Source organism: Rhinopithecus roxellana, chromosome 20 (assembly GCF_007565055.1).
Source record: "Rhinopithecus roxellana isolate Shanxi Qingling chromosome 20, ASM756505v1, whole genome shotgun sequence".
In the NCBI taxonomy this organism is placed as follows: Eukaryota; Metazoa; Chordata; class Mammalia; order Primates; family Cercopithecidae; genus Rhinopithecus; species Rhinopithecus roxellana.
The window spans coordinates 34,000,606-34,020,339 of record NC_044568.1 but is presented as its reverse complement, the minus strand read 5'-3'; the positions used below and the strand labels follow the sequence as shown (position 1 = coordinate 34,020,339).

At 50.5% G+C, this 19,734-nt stretch overlaps 1 pseudogene; it reads right to left on the bottom strand.

Moving 5' to 3' along the window:
• Positions 1–102: 102 nt before the first annotated feature.
• On the bottom strand, positions 103–18,245 carry LOC115895185 (annotated as a pseudogene).
• Between the last annotated feature and the right edge of the window lie 1,489 nt (positions 18,246–19,734).

Here is a 19,734-nt window from a genome sequence, read left to right as displayed (position 1 = left end):
CCAGGAGCCTGGGCTCTGTACTCAATGCAACATTCTTACAGACCACCAAGATAACGTTATCCTCACGTAAACGAGCTCGACGAAGTGATCTACCCCAGAGCCTCAAGGCTGTGATGATGCTGGAATGAGAAACAGCAGGAGAGTTTCCAAGAGGTGTTATCCCCTTGACTTTTTTTTTTTTTTTTTTTCTTTTGAGACCTAGTCTTGCCCTGTTGCCCAGGCTGGAGTGCAGTGGTGTGATCTCAGCTCACTGCAACCTCCGCCTCCTGGGTTAAAACAATTCTCGTGCCTCAGCCTCCCAAGTAGCTGGGATTACAGGCGCATGCCACCACACCCAGCTAACTTTTGTATTTTTAGTAGAGACGGGGTTGCACTATGTTGGCCAAACTGGTCTCGAACTCCTGACCTCAGGTCATCCACCCGCCTCGGCCTCCCAAAGTGCTGGGATTACAAGCGTGAGCCACCGTGCCTGGCCAAACTTAAATTTTTAAAAGAGGAACAGGAGTCAGTCAGACCAACAAAAGAGCGACTGGTGTTCCAAGCATAGGAAACAGGAAACAGCAGAGGCCAAAACCTCGGGACTGTGGGGGATGTAGAGGGAGAGCAAAGGCTGCGCCTACCCTCAGAGAGGGGAAAAGGTTGCAACTTTGGAAACTGTACAGGGCTATCAAAAATACAAAAATATCCAGGCTGGGTGACACGGTGAAACCCCATCTCTACAAAAAAATAAAAAAAATAAAAACAATAAAAATTATCTGGGTGTGGTGGCACACACCTGTAGTCCCAGCTACTCGTGAGACTGAGGATTGCTTGAGCCGGGGAGATGGCATCACTGCACTCCCACTTGGGCAACAGCGAGACCCTGTCTCGAAATAAATAAATAAATTTTTAAAAATGCATATGTATGGGCCGAGCACAGTGGCTCACGCCTGTTATCCCAACACTTTGGAAGGCTGAGGCAGGTGGATCACCTGAGGCCAGGAGTTTGAGACCAGCCTGGCCATGACGAAACCCTGTCTCTACTAAAAATACAAAATTAGCTGGGCGTGGTGATGGTGCCTGTAATCCCAGCTACTTGGGAGGCTGAGGCAAGAGGAGAATCGCTTGAACCTGGGAGGCAGAGGTTGCAGTGAGCCCAGATCGTGCCATTGCACTCCAGCCTGGGCAACAAGAGCGAAACTGTGTCTCAAAAAAAAAAAAAAAAAAAAAGTGTGTGTGTGTGTGTGTGTGTGTGTTTATATGTATCTCTCTCCAGGAGTTCAAGATAAGATGGTGCATACCTGTAGTCCCAGATACTTGGAAACTGAGGCAAGAGGATCGCTTGAACCCTGCAGGTCATGGCTGCAGTGAGCTGTGATTGTACCACTGCACTCCAGCCTGGGCGACAGAGCTTAGACCCTATTTCACAAAATAAACTACAGCAATTTGGGTTTTTTTGGTTTGGTTTTTTGAGACACAGTCTCACTCTATCACCCAGGCTGGAGTACAGTGTTGTGATCTCGGCTCACTGCAACCTCCACTTCCCAGGTTCAAGTGATTCTTGTGCCTCAGCCTTCCCAGTAGCTAGGATTACAGGCACGCGCCACCATGCCCAGCTATTTTTGTATGTATTTTTAGTAGAGACAGGGTTTCACCATGTTGGCCAGGCTGGTCTTGAATTCTTGACCTCAAGTGATCCGCCTGTCTTGGCATCCCAAAGTGCTGAGATTACAGGCATGAGCCACCACACCCCGCCAGCAATTTGTTAAACATAAACCATAGCTCTGTTTTGCAACAGTGTAAAATCAATAACTGTCTTTCCTGAGTCTCTGTTTGGTCCTTACTGAGTTCCTTGGGAATGTTGGACAGGAATCATCTGTGTCTCAAGGACAGAGGAAATAATTGCACACTAGCTCACAAGGATACTTCAAGATAGCTGTTTCAATGAGAATCTCTTCTTCACTTCCAAGGCAAAGCAAAGCAAAAACAAAAAACAACAACAGCAAAACAGCAATTTGACAGTTATCTGGTTTGGTTTGAGACAGGATCTCATTGTCTCGCCCAAGTTAGAGTGCAATGACGCGATCACAGCTCACTGCAGCCTCAGGCTCCTACAGCTTAAGCAATCCTCTCATCTCAGCCTCCCAAACCCACACCACCAAGCCCAGCTAATTTTTTGTATTTTTGATAGATACGAGGTTTCACTTTGTTGCCCAGGCTGATCTCGAACTCCTGGCCTAAGTAATCCTCCCGCCTTGGCCCCCCAAAGGCCAAGAATGGGGTTTCACTGTGTGGACCTGATCTCAAACTCCTGAGTTCAGACAATCTGCTCACCTCAGCCTCCCAAAGTGCTACGATTACAGGTGTGAGCCACTACGCCTGTCCGTGGTTTTCAGCAAAGGTAGCAAGATGATTCAATGGGGAGGAGTTTCTTCAACCAAGAGGGCTGAGATAACTAGATAACAACATGCAAAAGACTAAAGTTCAACCCCCTACCTCACTCCGTAGACAAAAATTAACTCAAAATGGATCAATGACCTAAATATTAGAGTTAAAAATGATAAACCTATTAGAAGAAAACTTAAGGGTAAATGTTTATAACTTTGGATTTGGCAGTGGATTCTAAGGACACCAAAAACACGAGCAACAAAAGACAACAGATTAACTGAACTTTATCAAACACACACTTTTGTGCAAAGACAGTATCAAGGAAGTGAAAAAGACAACCTGCATAATGGGAGAAAATATTTGCAAATCACATATCTGGTAAGAGTCAGTATCCACAATATACAAAGAACTCTTAACTGGGTATGGTGATTCACGCCTGTAATCCCAGCACTTTCAGAGGCCGAGAGGCAGAGGGATTGCTTGAAGCCAAGATTTCAAGACCAGCCTGGACAACAATGGGAGACCTTATCTTTACAAAAAATTTTAAAATGGCTGGGTGTGGTGGTTCACGCCTGTAATCCCAGCACTTTGGGAGGCCAAGGCAGACAGACCACGAGGTCAGGAGTTTGAGACCAGCCTGGCCAACATGGTGAAACCCCATCTGTACTAAAAATATATATAAAAATTAGCTGGTTGAGGTGGTGCATGCCTGTAATCCCAGCTACTCAAGAGGCTGAGATGGGAGAATCGCTTGAGTTCAGGAGGCGGAGGCTGAAGTGACCTGAGATCACGCCATTGCACTCCAGCCTAGACAACAAGAGTGAGACTCCATCTCAAACAAACAAACAAAAAAAACGTTAAAAATTAGCTGGGCACTTGGCCAGGTACAGTGGCTTATACCTGTAATCCCAGCATTTTGGGAGGCCAAGGTGGGTGAATTGCTTGAGGTCAGGAATTCGAGACCAGCCTGACCAACAGGGTGAAACCTCATCTCTACTAAAAATACAAAAATTAGCTGGGCATGGTGGCAGGCACCTATAATCTCAGCTACTCAGGAGGCTAAGGCAGGAGAATCGCTTAAACCAGGGAGGCAGAAGTTGTAGTGAGCCGTGATCGTGCTGGGTGACAAAGTAAGACTTTGTCCCAAAAAAATTAGCCCAGCATCGTGCCACACACCTATAGTCCCAGCTACTCAGGAGGCTGAGCCAGGAGGATAGTTTGAACCCAGGAGTTTGAGGCTGCAGTGAGCCATGATCATGCCACTGTACTCCATCCAGCCTGGGTGACAGAGCGAGACCCTGTCTCAAAAAAAGAAGTAAAACAGGATTACCTTGTGACCCAGCAATTCCACTCCCAGGTATATACTCCAAACAATTGAAACCAGGTACTCAGATAAGTACTTGCTCATGAATGTTCACAGCAGCACTATTCACATAAGCCAAAAGGTGAAAACAACCCAAATGCCCGTCACTGAATGAATGGATAAACAAAATGTGATCTATCCATGCAGCAGATATTACTCATTCATAAAAGGAATGACGTACTGACACATGTATTAATACAACATGAACAGGATGGGTGCGGTGGCTCACGCCTGTAATCGCAGCACTGTGGGAGGCTGAGGCAGGTGGATCACTTGAGGTCAGGGGTTCAAGACCAGCCTGGCCAACATGGTAAAACATCTCTGCTAAAAATACAAAAATTACCCAGGCATGGTGGTGCACGTCTGTAATCCCAGCTACTCAGGAGGCTGAGGCAGGAGAATCGTGTGAACCCAGGAGGCGGAGGCTGCAGTGAGCCAAGATGGCACCACTGCACTCCAGCCTATACAACAGAGTGAGATTTCGAGTCAAAAAAAAAAAAACAGCAAACCTCAAAAACATTATGCTAAGTGAAGAAGTCAGAAACATAGTATACAATTCCATTTACATGAAATATCTAGACAGGGTAAATCCAGAGCTAGAAAGCTGGTAGTCCGGTAAGTTTACCAGGTGTTGGTGGTAGGGAGGAACGGGAATGGACTGCTTAAGGGGAAAGGGATTTTTCCAGGCGGAGTGATGAAGATGTTTAGGTGGTGGTTGGATGACATTGTGAATATTCTAAATATCACTGAATTATACACTTTAACATGGCTAATTTTACGTTATATCTATTTCCTTTTTTTTTTTTTTTTTGAGACAGAGTTCCGCTCTGTCACCCAGGCTGGAGTGCAATGTTGCAGTCTCGGCTCACTGCAACCGCCGCCTCCTGGGTTCAAGCAGTTCTCCTGCCTCAGCCTTCTAAGTAGCTGGGATTACAGGCGCTCGCCTGTATTTTAGTAGAGACGTGGTTTCGCCATGTTGGCCAGGCTGGTCTGGAACTCCTGACCTCATGATTCGCCCACCTCAGCCTCCCAAAGTGCTGGGATTACCGGCGTGAGCCACCACACCAAGCCTCTTTTTTTCTTTACTTTTTTTTTTGAGACAGGATCTCACTCTGTTGCCCAGGCTGGAGTGCAGTGGTACAATCTTGGCTCACTATAGCCTTGTCTTCCCTGGGCTTAGGTGATCCTCCTACCTCAGCCTTCCAAGTAGCTGAGACTGCAGGTGCACACCACCACACCCTGCTGGTTTTCATATTATTTATAGAGAGAGGGTTTCACCATGTTGCCCAGGTTGGTCTTGAGTTCCTAAGTTCAAGCCATCTGCCTGTCTTGGGATGGCAGGAGTGAGCCACAGCGCCGAGCCTGTTATGTCTATTTTCAAGTAACAGAAAATAGGGGAAAAAAGGGATGGAACTATTGGTCTAGATCATGTCCAGCTCTTCAGATAACTTTGTGTCTTGCTGCCGAAACTCAAGCCTTATCTACATTCTCCCTGTACCATTACTCACTTCCTAGTTGTTTTCATTGATTTAGCTTTCTTATTTATTTGAAGGGAAACTATAAATGGAAAACGCTACACATCAGAATGGAATCTTTTTTCTTTTTGTTTTTGTTTGAGATAGTCTCCCTCTGTTGCCCAGGCTGGAGTACAGTGGTGCAATCTCGGCTCCCTGCAACCTCCGCCTCCTGGATTCAAGTGATTCTCCTGCATTAGACTCTCAAGTAGCTGGGATCACAAGCACACACCAACATATCAGGGTAAGTTTGTATTTTTAGTAGAGACAGGGTTTTGCCATTGAGGCTACTCTCAAACTCCTAGCTTCAAGTGATCCACCTGCCTTGGCCTCCCAAAGTGCTGGAATTGTAGGCGTGAGCCACCGCACCTGGCCCAAAATGGAATCTTAAAAATAAACACCATGGCCAGATGCAGTGGCTCACGCCTGTAATTCCAACACTTTGAGAGGCCAAGGCGGGTGGATTGCTTGAGGTCAGGAATACCAGACCAGCTTGGCGGACATGGTGAAACCCCATCTCTATCAAAAATACAAAAAAAAATAGCCAGGTGTGATGGCAGGCACCTGTAATCTCAGCTACTGAGGAAGCTGAGGCAGGAGGATCACTTGCTTGAACCCAAGAGGTGGAGGTCGCAGTGAGCCGAGAACACACCATTGCACTCCAGCCCAGGCAACAAGAGCAAAACTCTGTCTCAAAACAACAAACAAAAAAATCAAAAAACAAACAAACAAAAAAACCCCACACTCCAAAAACAAACAAACAATAAAGCAATAATATAAAAATAAAATAAATCCTACAGTCCTTATGTTATTGCTTTGTTTCAAAATCTGATAAGATTGCCTGGAGGGACCTGATGTTTTTAATTGCAGGGTTTTTTTTTTTTAAATCGTTAGAAGTGGTTGGTTATGTAAAATATTATTATTATTATTATTTTTTGAGACTGGGTTTTGCCCTGTCACCCAGGCTGAAGTGCAGTGGCTCGATCACAGCTCACTGCAGCCTCAACCTCCTGTGCTTCAGGCGATCCTCCTACTTCAGCCTCCCAAGTAGCTGGGATCACAGATCTGTGCCGCCACACCTGGACAATGTTAAAAAATCCTTTAAGTTGTTTGTAGAGATGCGCTCCTGGCCTCAAGCGATCCTCCTACTGGTCCTGACCCCTAGTCCCTTTCTGATAAACATTTACATGGTTGATGCCATTTCTATCTTCTTCCTTGTTGTCCGGACATCAAAGAATTAGGTCTCTTCAGGGTTTTCTTTTTCAAGTGCTCAGTGTTAAAGATCACTCACATTACGACCAGACACCATGGCTCACGCCTGTAATCCCAGCACTTTGGGAGGTCGAGGCGGGCGGATCACTTGAGGTGGGGAGTTTGAGACCAGCCTGGCCAATGTGGTGAAACCCCTCTACTGACAAAAATACAAAAGTTAGCTGGGCATGGTGGTGCATGCCTGTAGTCCCAGCCACTTGGGAGGCTGAGGCAAGAGAATCGCTTGAACCCAGGAGGCAGAGTTTGTAGTGAGCCAAGATCACACCACCACACTCTAGCCTGGGAGACAGAGTGAGACTCTGACTCAAAAAATCAATAAAATAAATATCACTAACATTAGATACACCCAAGGGGTGGTCTATAGAGAGTTGGAAGCAGTGGTTATTGAAACAGGCACGGAAGTCATCTAGCCATGCCAGGATGCCCAGGGGATACTCGGGGTGGGTGGCATGGTGATGCTGGGGACTCACCGCACAAGACGCTCTGATTGACGCACTGCCAGGAGTAGCGCTCTGTCTTGGGGCTGCAGCCAGCCTCTTCAGCTCGAGTGTAACAACAGTCGTGGCGATGGCAGCACCTGTGGATGTCACATGGGCAGGACAGCAGGTGGGTGAAGCTCTCTCCCGGCCCTTCGCTCTTGCCAGGACCATGGGTGACTGAAGACTCCCAGCGGGGCACAGCAGCCTCTTATCTAAGCTTTTTTTTTTTTTTTTTTTTTTTTTTAAGAGACAGGGTCTTTCTCTGTCACCCAGGCTGGAGTGCAGCAGCACCGTCATAGCTCACTGCAGCCTTGAACTCCTGGGCTCAAGCGATCCTCCCACCTCAACAATCCCAAGTAGCTGAGACTATAGGCACATGCCACTATGCCTGGCTAGTTTTATAATTTGTATTTCCTTTGAGACAGGGTCTCTCTCTGTCACTCAGGCTGGAATGCAGTGGCTCAATCAGCTCACTTTAGCCTTGAACTCCCAGGCTCAAGTGATAACTGCCACCTCAACCTCCCAAGTATGCTACTACAGGAACACAAATTCCTTTTTTAAATTGTTTGTAGAGATGGGGTCTCATGGCCAGGCATGGTGGTTCATGCCTGTAATCCCAGCACTTTGGGAGGTCGAGGCAGGCGGATCACGATGTCAGGAGATCAAGACCATCCTGGCTAACATGATGAAACCCCATCTCTACTAAAAATACAAAAAATTAGCTGGGCGTGGTGGCGGGAGCCTGTAGTCCCAGTTACTGGGGAGGCTGAGGCAGGAGAATGGCATGAACCTGGGAGGCGAAGCTTGCAGTGAGCTGAGATGGCGCCACTGTACTCCAGTCTGGGAGACACAGCAAGACTCCGTCTCAAAAAAAAAAAAAAAAAAGAAAGAAAAGAAAAAAGAGATGGGGTCTCACCATGTTGCCTAGGTTGGTCTCAAACTTCCAGGCTCAAGCAGTCCTCCTACCTCAGCCTCCCCAAATGCTGGGAGCTACTGTATGCCTGGTCTTGTCTAAGCTGTTTCCCTGAAAATCCCTGTCTTGGGTAATGATTCCATTGGCCCCACCATGCCCTGTCCTGCCTCTCTGGCTGTGCCCAAGCTTGGTCCCTGCCTGCCTGCCTCACTGTCTGGGTCTCAAGTTCCCAGGACATATGACTCCTCTTTCTTCTTGGAGTGACCCAAGCCCTGCCACTTCCTGACTTTGCCCACACTGTACCCTCTGCCTGGGGCAACTTCATGTCTGCCCTTTTGTCTCTTAGGTCTCATCCTAGGCACAAGCCCTGGCCTCTGGAGGTCATCCAGGCCTCCCCAGGCTACACCTGCTCATAAAATCGGATTCCTTCCCTTCAGGGCAGGTTTATAATGAAACCCTCCTTAAAGGCGGGGTGCAGTGGCACCCATCTATAATCCCAGAACTTTGGGAGGCTGAGATGGGAGGATCACTTGAGGCCAGGGGGTCGAGACCAGCCTGGGCAACGTAAGGAGACTCTTGGCTCTCTTGTCTCTATAACAAATTTAAAAATTAGCTCACCAGGCCAGGAGCAGTGGCTCATGCCTGTAATCCCAACACTTTGGGAGGCTGAGGCACGTGGATCACGAGGTCAGGAGTTCAAGACCAGCCTAGCCAACATGGCGAAACCCTGTCTCTACTAAAAAATACAAAATTAGCCAGGCGTGGTGGTGCACGTCTGTAATCCCAGCTACTCGGGAGGCTGTGGCAGGAGAATCACTTGAACCCAGGAAGTGGAGGTTGCAGTGAGCCAAGATTGCGCCATTGCACTCCAGCCTGAGCAACAGAGCAAGACTCTGTCTTGAGAAAATAAAAATACAAAAAAATCAGCTCACCATGATGGCACATGCCTATAGTCCGAGCTACCTGGGAGGCTGAGGTGGGAGGATTCCCTTCAGCCCAGGAGTTTGAGGCTGCAGTGAGCTACTATGATTGTGCCACTGCACTCTAACCTGCGCAAAAGCGAGACCCCAGGCTAGAGTGCAATGGCACGATTTCGGGTCACTGCAACCTCAGCCTCCCAGGTTCAAGCGATTATGCTGCCTCAGCCTCCTGAGTAGCTGGGACTACAGGCATAGGCCACCACGCCTGGGTAATTTTTGTATTTTTAGTAGAGACAGGATTTAGTAGAGACCATGGCAAAACCCCATCTCTATTAAACAAATCTCTACTAACCCCACCTCTACAAAAAACAGCTGGGCATGGTAGTGCACACCTGTAATTCCAGCTACTTGGGAGGCTGAGGCACGAGAATCATTTGCATCTTGGAGGCAGAGTCTGCAGTGAGCTGAGATCGCACCACTGCACTCCAGCCGGGATGACAGAGCGAGACCCTGTCTCAAAAAAAAGAAACAAACAGCATCAACAACAACAAAAAAACCCGCTGCATCAATCACAGCCTTCCAGCTAGGGGAGAGGCGGCCGAATTCTGCCCTCTGCTAACTAGCTATAGCTTTGTGGAAATGGGTGAGTGGCGTGCCCTTCTGAGCCTCAGGGCCCCTTCTGTAAAATGGGCATAACTGTCATGCCCGTCTTTAACAACAGCCTCGGGGGCCGGGCACGGTGGCTCACGCCTGTAATCCCAGCACTTAGGGAGGCCGAGGCGGGCGGATCACAAGGTCAGGAGATCGAGACCATCCTGGCTAACACGGTGAAACCCCATCTCTACCAAAAATACAAAAAATTATCCGGGCGTGGTGGCGGGCGCCTGTAGTCACAGCTACTCAGGAGACTGAGGCAGGAGAATGGTGTGAACCCGGGAGGCAGAGCTTGCAGTGAGTCGAGATCTCGCCACTGCACTCCAGCCTGGGCGACAGAGAGACTCCGTCTCAAAAAAAAAAAAAAAAAAAAAAGAACAGCCTTGGGGGTAAATGAGTGGAAGCCATGGAAAGATCTCAGTCTACAATCTTCCACAGAGCAGGCGTTTCTCACACAGTAAGTAGCAAGAGTGTAGAGGCTTAGGCATGAATCCAGCCAGACTGCCTGCATTCAAATCCCAGTTCCCACATCTTGGTAACTATGTGGCTCCAGACAAGCTACTTAATGTTTCTTTTTTTTTTTTTCCAGACGGAGTCTTGCTCTGTCACCCAGGCTGGAGTGCAGTGTGTGATCTTGGCTCACTGCGATCTCCGCTTCCCGGGTTCAAGGAATTCCCCTGCCTCAGCTTCCTGAATAGCTGGGATTACAGGCACCTGCCACCACACCCAGCTAATTTTTGTATTTTTAGTAGAGACGGGGTTTCACCATGTTGGCCAGGATGGTCTCGAACTCCTGACCTCGTGATCTGCCTGCCTCGGCCTCCCAAAGTGCTGGGATTACAGGCGTAGCCACCGCATCTGGCCACATTACTTAATATTTCTGTGCTTTGGTTTCTTCATCTGTGAAATGGGATTGTTGTGAGAACTCAAAGGGATTTCCAGGGCAGTTCCTAGTGTATAGTCTGGCTGCCTTTGTGCGTGTGTGTGTGTGTGGGTGTGTTTAATATAGAGACAGGGTCTCACTATGTTGCCGAGGCCGGTTTCAAACTCCTGGGCTCAAGCGATCCTCCTGCCTCGACCCAAAGTGGTGGGATTACAGGTGGGAGTCACCACACCTGATCACTTTATACTATTATTATTTTTTTCTTTTGAGATAGGGTCTCGCACTGTCGCCCACGCTAGAATACAGTCATGCACCCAACTTACCGCAAACTCTGCCTCCCGGGTTCAAGCAATTCTCCTGCCTCAGTCTCCCGAGTAGCTGGGATTACAGATGCCCACCACCACACACAGCTAATTTTTGCATTTTTAGTAGAGATGGGGTTTCACCATATTGGCCAGGTTGGTCTTGAACTCCTGACCCCAAGTGATCTGCCCACCTCGGCCTCCCAAAGTGCTGGGATTACAGGAGTGAGCCACCGCTCCTGGCCAATTTTTTAAGGCAATGTAATCATGGCCAGGGTAAGGGGCAGCTGGTACCAAGATCTGGCCCCACTGGCCATGTTATCCAAGAGGCCTCTGCCTGCCTGCAAAGTAGTACCACATGCTTGCATCTCCCTGGACCAAACCCCAGCTTCAGTTTTAGGTACTTTCTCATAAGCCTTGACTACCCCAGAGTGTGAGGGAGTTGGTAGCCTGGGCCCAGGCATGCACTCACCAGTCAATGGCATCGCGAGGCTGGCCATGGCCTCCCAAGCCACAAAAGCAACCATATTTCATATAGGCGATGGGGGTTCGGGAACCAACACAACCCACAGTTCCTGCCAGTTCCAGGATCCCACGCCGCTGCACATGTAATGTCCTGGAGGCTGGGGGTAAACAAAGGCAACAGGCTGCAGGTCAGGGCTTCCTAGACCCCTGGGAAGGGCATTAGCCTGAGAAGAGCCTAGGTGTTACAGCCTGGCTGTCTGGGTTTGAATCCTACTTCCTAGCTGTAAGACCTTGGACAAATTCCTAACCTGTCTGGGCCTTGGTTTCCTCATCTCTGAAATGGGGGATAAGCTGACTTCAACTCATATGAATGAAATGAGATAATGAGTATAAAGCCCCTGGTGCATGAAAAGGCTAACTATTATAAGTTAGGGCGAGGTGGCTCACACCTGTAATCCCAACACTTTGGGAGGCCCAGGCGGGCAGATCACCTGAGTCAGGAGTTCAGGATCAGCCTGGCCAACATGGTGAAACCCCATCTCTAGTAAAAATACAATTAGCCAAGCATACTGGTGCATGCCTGTAATCCCAGTTACTAGGGAGGCTGAGGCAGGAGAGTCACTTGAACCTGAGAGGCGAAGGCTGCAGTGAGCCAAGATTTTGCCACTGCACTCCAACCTGGACGACACAGCAACACTCTCAAAAAAAGAAAAAAAAAGAAAGGCTAACTATTATAATCAAGGTCCTCAAGGTAGCCAAGAAGGGAAAAAAGAATCATGCATGAAACGTTTGTCCAGTTCATGTTGGGCACTGGGCATCACGGATGAGCCTATAGATGTCTGTCACCAAGGTGGGCTCCTCTGTGGCAGCTCCTGGGCCCTGGGACTGCCCTGTGCTCATGGCTTCCCCTCCAGACTCAGGCTCAGGGCCCTTGGCATCTCCTCTTATTTTCACTGCCCAGACAGGAAGGCCCCTTGGCCTGAGCCCAGCCATTTATCTAGATCCTGGCAGAGCTCGGACACGTAATGGTGCCCAATGCATGTGACTGGAACCCCTGCATTAGACATGTAGGAAAGGAGGCCAGCCGGCAAAGGTAACCCCACATTCCCACAGCCAGCAGGAACCCGAGCAGAGGCTTCGACCCAGGCTTCTGACTTGCAAACCAGTGCTCCTTCCTCCTTACACAGTAGCAACAGGGGAAGGTGGCCTTCCGGGTTGCCAGAGCCGAGTGGTACCAGCAATAGAGTGGAAGCTCACACACAGGCCTGCCTGCTTCCTGGGTTACGGTTAGGGTTTTTACGGCTCCAGGAGGATGATGCATTGTGTTTGGTCATCATTTTTTTTTCTTTGTTTTTGAGACAGAGTCTCATTCTTGTTGCCCAGGCTGGAGCACAATGGTGTAATCTTGCTCACAGCAACCTCTACTTCCCCGGTTCAAGCAATTCTCCTGCCTCAGCCTCCCAAGTAGCTGGGATCACAGGTGTGCGCTACCACACCCAGCTAATTTTTGTATTTTTAGTAGAAACGGGGTTTCACCATGTTGGCCAGGCTGGTCTTGAACTCCTGGCCTCAGATGATCCACCTGCCTCGGCCTCTCAAAGTGCTGGGATTATAGGCATGAGCCACCATGCTCGTCCTGATCATCTTCTCTCTTTTTTCTTTAGAGACAGGGTGTCACTCTGTTACCCACACTGGAGGGCAGTAGCACAATCATAGCTCACTGCAGCCTCCAAATCCTCTGCTTGAGCGATCCTCCTGCCTCATCCTCCAGACATACAGGCATGCACCACCATGCCCAGCTAATTTTTAAATTTTTAGTAGATATGGGGTCTCACTATGTTGCCCAGGCTGGTCACAAACTCCTGGCCTCAAGTGATTCTCCTGCCTTGGCCTCCTAAGGTGCTGGGATTCCAGGCATGAACCACCATGCCCAGTCTCATTTCTGTTTTATCTATTTTTTTTATTTTTTTTATTTTTTTAATTTATTTTTATTTTTTTATTTTTTTTATTTTTATTTTTTTGAGACGGAGTCTCGCTCTGTCGCCCAGGCTGGAGTGCAGTGGCCGGATCTCAGCTCACTGCAAGCTCCGCCTCCCGGGTTTACGCCATTCTCCTGCCTCAGCCTCCCGAGTAGCTGGGACTACAGGCACCCGCCACCTCGCCCGGCTAGTTTTTGTATTTTTAGTAGAGACGGGGTTTCACCGTGTTAGGCAGGATGGTCTCGATCTCCTGACCTCGTGATCCGCCCGTCTCGTCCTCCCAAAGTGCTGGGATTACAGGCTTGAGCCACCGCGTCCGGCCTGTTTTATCTAGAACATGTTTTCATCATGCTGAATTTTTGAGAAGTCCAGGCCAAATTTAATTTCCATTTTGTCTTTTTATCAGTGGAAAAAGTAGCATATTTATGTTGGGGGACAAAGATGAATCAAATAGGAAGAAAATGTAAAACGCATTTGGGGCCAGGTGCAGTGGCTCATGCCTCTAATCCCAGCACTTTGGGAGGTCGAAGCGGGCAGATCACCTGAGGTCAGGAGTTCCAGACCAGCCTGACCAACATGGAGAAACCTTGTTTCTACTAAAAATACAAAATTAGCCGGGCATGGTGGCGCATGCCTGTAATCCCAGCTACTTGGGAGGCTGAGGCAGGAGAATCGCTTGAACCCAGGAGGAAGATGGTTGCAGTGAGCCAAGATTGTACCATTGCACTCCAGCCTGGGCAACAAGAGTGAAACTCCATCTCAAAAAAAAAAAAAAGAAAGGAAAATCAAACCGCATTTAGTGTTCAAAGCTTTGCCTTCCTCTTTGTATGATGAGTCCTCACTCTCCCAGCAGCCCACGCCTCTGCCTGAAACCTCCATGGCTCCCACGAGTCTGGTTAAAGCTAAGGGGTCTCAATGCACCCCAAGTCCTGGGGGTAGTCAGCCCCTCTCACCTTTCCCTCATCCTCTCACACAAGAGTCATTTACTGTCCCTCCAGTTATGCCCGGTCACGCAGACACTCTGCTGCTCAAATGCCCTCACCCCATCCTCATCCTGCTGCCAGGCCACCTCCCTCCAGAATCCACCTTGCCTGCCAGGTGGCCACAGGGACCCTCACCATACTGTCTGCTTGGGGCAGTGCCCTCCAGCCTGGGGGGTCTTCCAGAGCAGATCTCTGGCCAAGCGCACTGGCTCATGCCTGTAATCCCAGCACTTTCGGAGGCTGAAGCAGGTGGATCATCTGAGGTCAGGAGTTCGAGACCAACCTGGCCAACATGGTGAAATCCTGTCTCTACTAAAAATACAAAAATTAGCCAGGTGTGGTGGCGCACGCCTGTAGTCCCAGCTTACTCAGGAGGCTGAAGCGGGAGAATCTCTTGAACTCGGGAGGTGGAGGTTGCAGTAAGCCGAAATTGCGCCACTGCACTCCAGCCTGGGCAACAGCGAGACTCTGTCTCAAAAAAAAAAAAAAGCTGCTGAGCTCTGAATTAAGCTGCCCTGGCACACATTGAGCTTCCAGAATTGGTCCCTTGACCTCTAAATCCACCAAGACCCAGGGAACACGCCCACCCTGAGCACCCCTAACAATGTCCCAGTCCCAACACTGTACCCTGAAGCTGTCCCCAAAGGTTCCCCTGCCACCCTCCCTGACCACTCTCTGGTATCTCAGAGCCCTAGCAACACCCCTATAGAGGGAGGGTTCCAGGCATGGGGCGGGCATCGAGCACTGTGCTTATAACCAAGCAAAACACTCCCTCTGTGCCAACATAGGTGGGGCAGGTCACGTTGGGGTCTGTTTGCCCTGTCTGCCCAGTGCAACCTCCCTGGCGAGTGCCAGGATTGTCTATGCATCCTGTGAGCCCCAGGGTCTATGTACACATATGTGTGTCTGTGCCTCTCTGTGTGTGTGTGTGTGTGTGTGTGTGTGTACACTGCGCATCTGAATTGTCCTGAGTGCTGTCTTGAGTATCCTCGAGCTGTGTGTGCGTGTGTCCCCCTAGCGGTATCTCAGTATTTTTGCCTGTGGGAGCCGCACACGGTGAGCTGCACACCTGAGTGCCAGGTGAGTCGGGGGCCGGTCCTGTGCCTGCGCATCTGTGTGCTGGCAGTGTCTGCATAGTCCTCTGTGGGTACATGTATCTGTGCACCCCAGAAATGGGCAGTCACCCAGGGGACCTCTCTATGGTGACCCCAAGGGATGGAGACTGAGAAAGGGACAGTATGTTCTGTGTGTGTGTGTGTGTGTGTGTGTGTGTGTGTGTGTGTGTCACAGGGGTTTGTTGTACAGGGGCACAATCTGTTCTTCTCCCACCCCCAAGCCGGGCCCTTTCTGCCCCTGCTCCTCCCACCCCCTGGTGTCTCACATCTCAGGGACAGGTGGAATGAAGGCTAAGTTCGCGGACCCCAGATCAGGCCATCCGGGAGGCTTCCGGGCTGCTGGAGAGGGTCACAGCCGGTTGGCGGAGGGAGCCAGGAGAGGACTCTGCGCCCCTGGGGAAGGGTTGGGCTAGTTCTGGGTCCCTGGGAGGAGTGAGTGGGAGGTCCTGCAGAGGGCTGGGGCGCAGAGTGGGGGTGAGCATTAGAAGAGCGAGCTGGGGGCTCTAGGGCTCCTAGGAACTTGGGGAGGGATGGGAGGCAGGGCAGCTGGGTCCCTAGGAAGGGCTGGAGGAATCCCGGAACTCCTGAGTTCGGGAAAAGCCCCTTCCTCACTCACCCTCGCCGGACCGGGGCCAGGTCCAGGCAGCAGCAGCAGCAGCGACGGCAGCAGCAGGAGCAGCATGATTGGCAGGCACACAGGTAGCGGCCCTATCGGAGGGTGGCAGGGGTGGGACGGTGCTGCCGGGCCACCGGAGGCACCAAGCCCGGCGGACACACACCCCGCCTGCCACGCCCCGGCCCGGCCCCCGACCTCACCTTCCCTCGGGCCCCAGGCGGAGCCAGCTAGGGGCGGGCACCTGGGGCGGCGCAAAGGCGTCCTGATCTCTGCATTTTGGTCTCTGAAGGGGCTCGAGAGGCCGCCGGGGCGCTGGGCACGGGACTGGGAGTCAGACCCAGGGAAGTCTCCTCGGAATAAGGGAGCAAAAGGCGCTCTTTTGATGTTATTATTCCCCCAGCCCCTCCCCCGCTCACCTGGGCGCCCAAAGGGAGCAGAAGACTTGGAGGAGTAGTCCTAATTTAACGTTTTATTTTATTTGGCCGGGCGCAGTGGCTCACGCCTGTAATCCCAGCACTTTGGAAGGCCGAGGCCAGCGGATCACCTGAGGTCAGGAGTTCAAAACCAACCTGGCCAACATGGCGAAACCGTCTCTACTAAAAATGCAAAAATTAGCCGGGCTGATCCCAGCTATTTGGGAGGCTGAGGCACAGGAATCGCTTGAACACGGAAGGCAGAGGTTGCAGTGAGCCAAGATCGCACCACTGCACTCTAGCCTGGCAACAGAGGGAGACTGTCTCAAAAAAGAAAAGAAAAGAAAAGAGATGTCAATTGCAGTCCAAAATATCTGTTCCCTTTTGGTCCCCAGTGCCAATGCTACCCCATTCATCGCCAATTTTTGTTCATGTCTCTTCCTGACTACTTTTTTTTTTTAGAGATGGAGTCTCACTCTGTTGCCCAGGCTGGAGTGCAGTGGCGTGATCTCAGCTCACTGCAACCTCTGCCTCCAGGTTCAAGTGATTCTCCTGCCTCAGCCTCCCGAGTAGCTAGGACTACAGGTGTGTGCCACCACGCCCAGCTAATTTTTGTATTTTTAGTAGAGATAGGAGATTACCATGTTGGCCGGGCTGGTCTTGAACTCCTGACCTCAGGTGATCCACCCACCTTGGCCTCCCAAAGTGCTGGGATTACAGGCATGAGCCACCGTGCCCAACATTATTTTATTTATTTATTTATTTATTTATTTATTTATTTATTTATTTATTTATCTTGAGATGGGGCTTCCCTATGTTATCCAGGCTAAGCTCGAATTTATTTTTATTTTTATTTTATTTATTTATTTACTTATTTTTTGAGTTGGAGTTTTGCTCTTGTTGCCCAGGCTGCAGTGCAGTGGCGCAATCTCGGCTCACTGCAACCTCTGCCTCCCAGGTTGGCAGTAGCTGGGACTACAGGTGCCCGCCACTATGCCGAGCTACTTTTTGTATGTTTGGTAGAGATGGGGTTTCACCACGTTGGCCACACTGGTCTCAAACTCCTGACCTTAGGTGATCCGCCCACCTCGGCTTCCCAAAGTGCTAGGATTACAGGTGTGTGCCACTGCGCCCAGCCTGGGCTTGAATTTCTGACCTCAAGCGATCCTCCCTCCTCAGGCTCCTGAGTTGCTGAAATTACAGGTGCCCATCACCTTGTCCGGTACTAGAAACATGATTTTGTCACAACCCCAGACCCCTCTCATTCCCTTTCATAGGAAGACACTGAGCACCAGAGAAGCAAATGCCAAGAACTAGGGAAACCAAGATTTAAACTCATTTCTGTTGGGTGCCAAACCTCTCTCTGCCTCCTTCTATTGGAGGTGGCTGGGCGTGGTGGCTCCCGCCTGTGATCCCAGCACTTTAGGAGTCCTAGGTGGGTGGATCACCTGAGATCAGGAATTCGAGACCAGCCTGGCCAACATGGTGAAACTCTGTCTCTACTAAAAATACAATTCGCTGGGTGTGGTGGCGGGTGCCTGTAATCCCACCTACACGGGAGGCTGAGGCAGGAGAACCGCTTGAACCCGGGAAGCAGAAGTTTCAGTGAGCGGAGAGCGTGCCATTGCACTTTAGCCTGGGAAACGAGTGAAAGTCCATCTCAAAATAATTGAAAAAAAAAAAAAAGAAAAGAAAAGAAAAAAGAAAATCAGAGGCTTTGATCCCTTTGTCTGCAACACTCTGGAGTAATTCTGTCCCCGCCTGAACGTGATCTCCTCAAGGCAAAGTCTGGGTCTCCTTCCTCTTGTGTGCTCAGCCCTGGCCTATCTGCCCCACACTAGGTGCTCAATGAAGGCTTGCCCATGGAAAGTACGGGTTTCAGGCATACCAAGACTTGGAGTTGCAGAGGCTGTGAGTGACAAGCCTTGGAGTGCTATGCCCACCGGGAAATGGGTCTATCTCAGAGTTGGGCCAATAAGCTGGGCTCCCTCCGACGCCAGTGGTCATAACTCCCCTACCCAGGGTGGACCCCTGCAGATGGTCAAGTATGTTGGCTCCATACTTGCCTTGAGTAGCTGGGCGCAGTGGCAGGGCGTGGTGGTGAGAGGTGACAACGTGCTAGCAGCTCTCGCTAGCTCTCGGCGCCTCCTCGGCCTCGACGTCTGCTCTGGTCGACGACTGCTCCTCGTCTGCTCCTCATCTGCTTGACCTCGGCCCTTCAGCCCGCCGCTGCGCTGTGGGGGCCCCTCTCTGGGGCTTGCCGAGACCGAAACCGGATCCTGATAATGCTGTTTTGAAACCTGGAGGGTGGAAAGGTGCAAAACACTATCACCAGCAACAGTAGGTGCAGCCTGTGTTGGTGGTGGTAATTCTGTCCATCAAATGAATATATGTGAAAACATTTCCTCCTTCTGCCCTACAGGTCAGTATGGTTGCAGGGAAGCATGATCATTCCTCAGGATTGGCCTACTACGCGCCCTACCTCATGGCTGAACCTGTAAGACAATGGATGGCGCACCAGCTGCCTCCTCCATCTCAGTATCATCTGGGAGCTCAACCACTTCCATCAGCTAAAGGTTTTCTGGGACCTCCGACTATTTCTCAAGTCAAGTGTCCCCTAGGACCTCAAGAGGCTTCTACAACTGATGATTTTCTGAGACCACAGAGCCCTCCAGTTGACTGTCCCCTGGGACCTCAAGCATTTTCTCCAGCTGATGACTCTCTGAGGCTGCAGACACCTCCCGAGTGTCTTCCGGTACCTCCTCCACCTTCTCCAGCTGATGTCTATCTGACACTGCAGACGCCTCCCGAGTGTCTTCGGGTACCTCTTTCACCTTCTCCACCTGATGATTTTCAGACACTGCAGACGCCACCCGAGTGTCTTTGGGCACCTCTTCCACCTACTCCACCTGATGATTTTCAGACACTGCATGCGCTACCTGAGTGTCTTCGGGTACCTCTTCCACCTACTCCACCTGATGATTTTCAGACACTGCAGAGGCCACCCAAGCGTCTTCGGGTACCTCTTCCACCTTCTCCACCTGATGATTTTCAGACACTGCAGAGGCCACCCAAGCGTCTTCGGGTACCTCTTCCACCTTCTCCACCTGATGATTTTCAGACACTGCAGACGCCACCCGAGTGTCTTCGGGCACCTCTTCCACCTTCTCCACCTGATGATTTTCAGACACTGCAGACGCCACCCGAGTGTCTTCGGGTACCTCTTCCACCTTCTCCACCTGATGATTTTCAGACACTGCAGACGCCACCCGAGTGTCTTCGGGTACCTCTTCCACCTTCTCCACCTGATGATTTGCAGACACTGCAGACGCCACCCGAGTGTCTTCGGGTACCTCTTCCACCTTCTCCACCTGATGATTTGCAGACACTGCAGACGCCACCCGAGTGTCTTCGGGTACCTCTTCCACCTTCTCCACCTGATGATTTGCAGACACTGCAGACGCCACCCGAGTGTCTTCGGGTACCTCTTCCACCT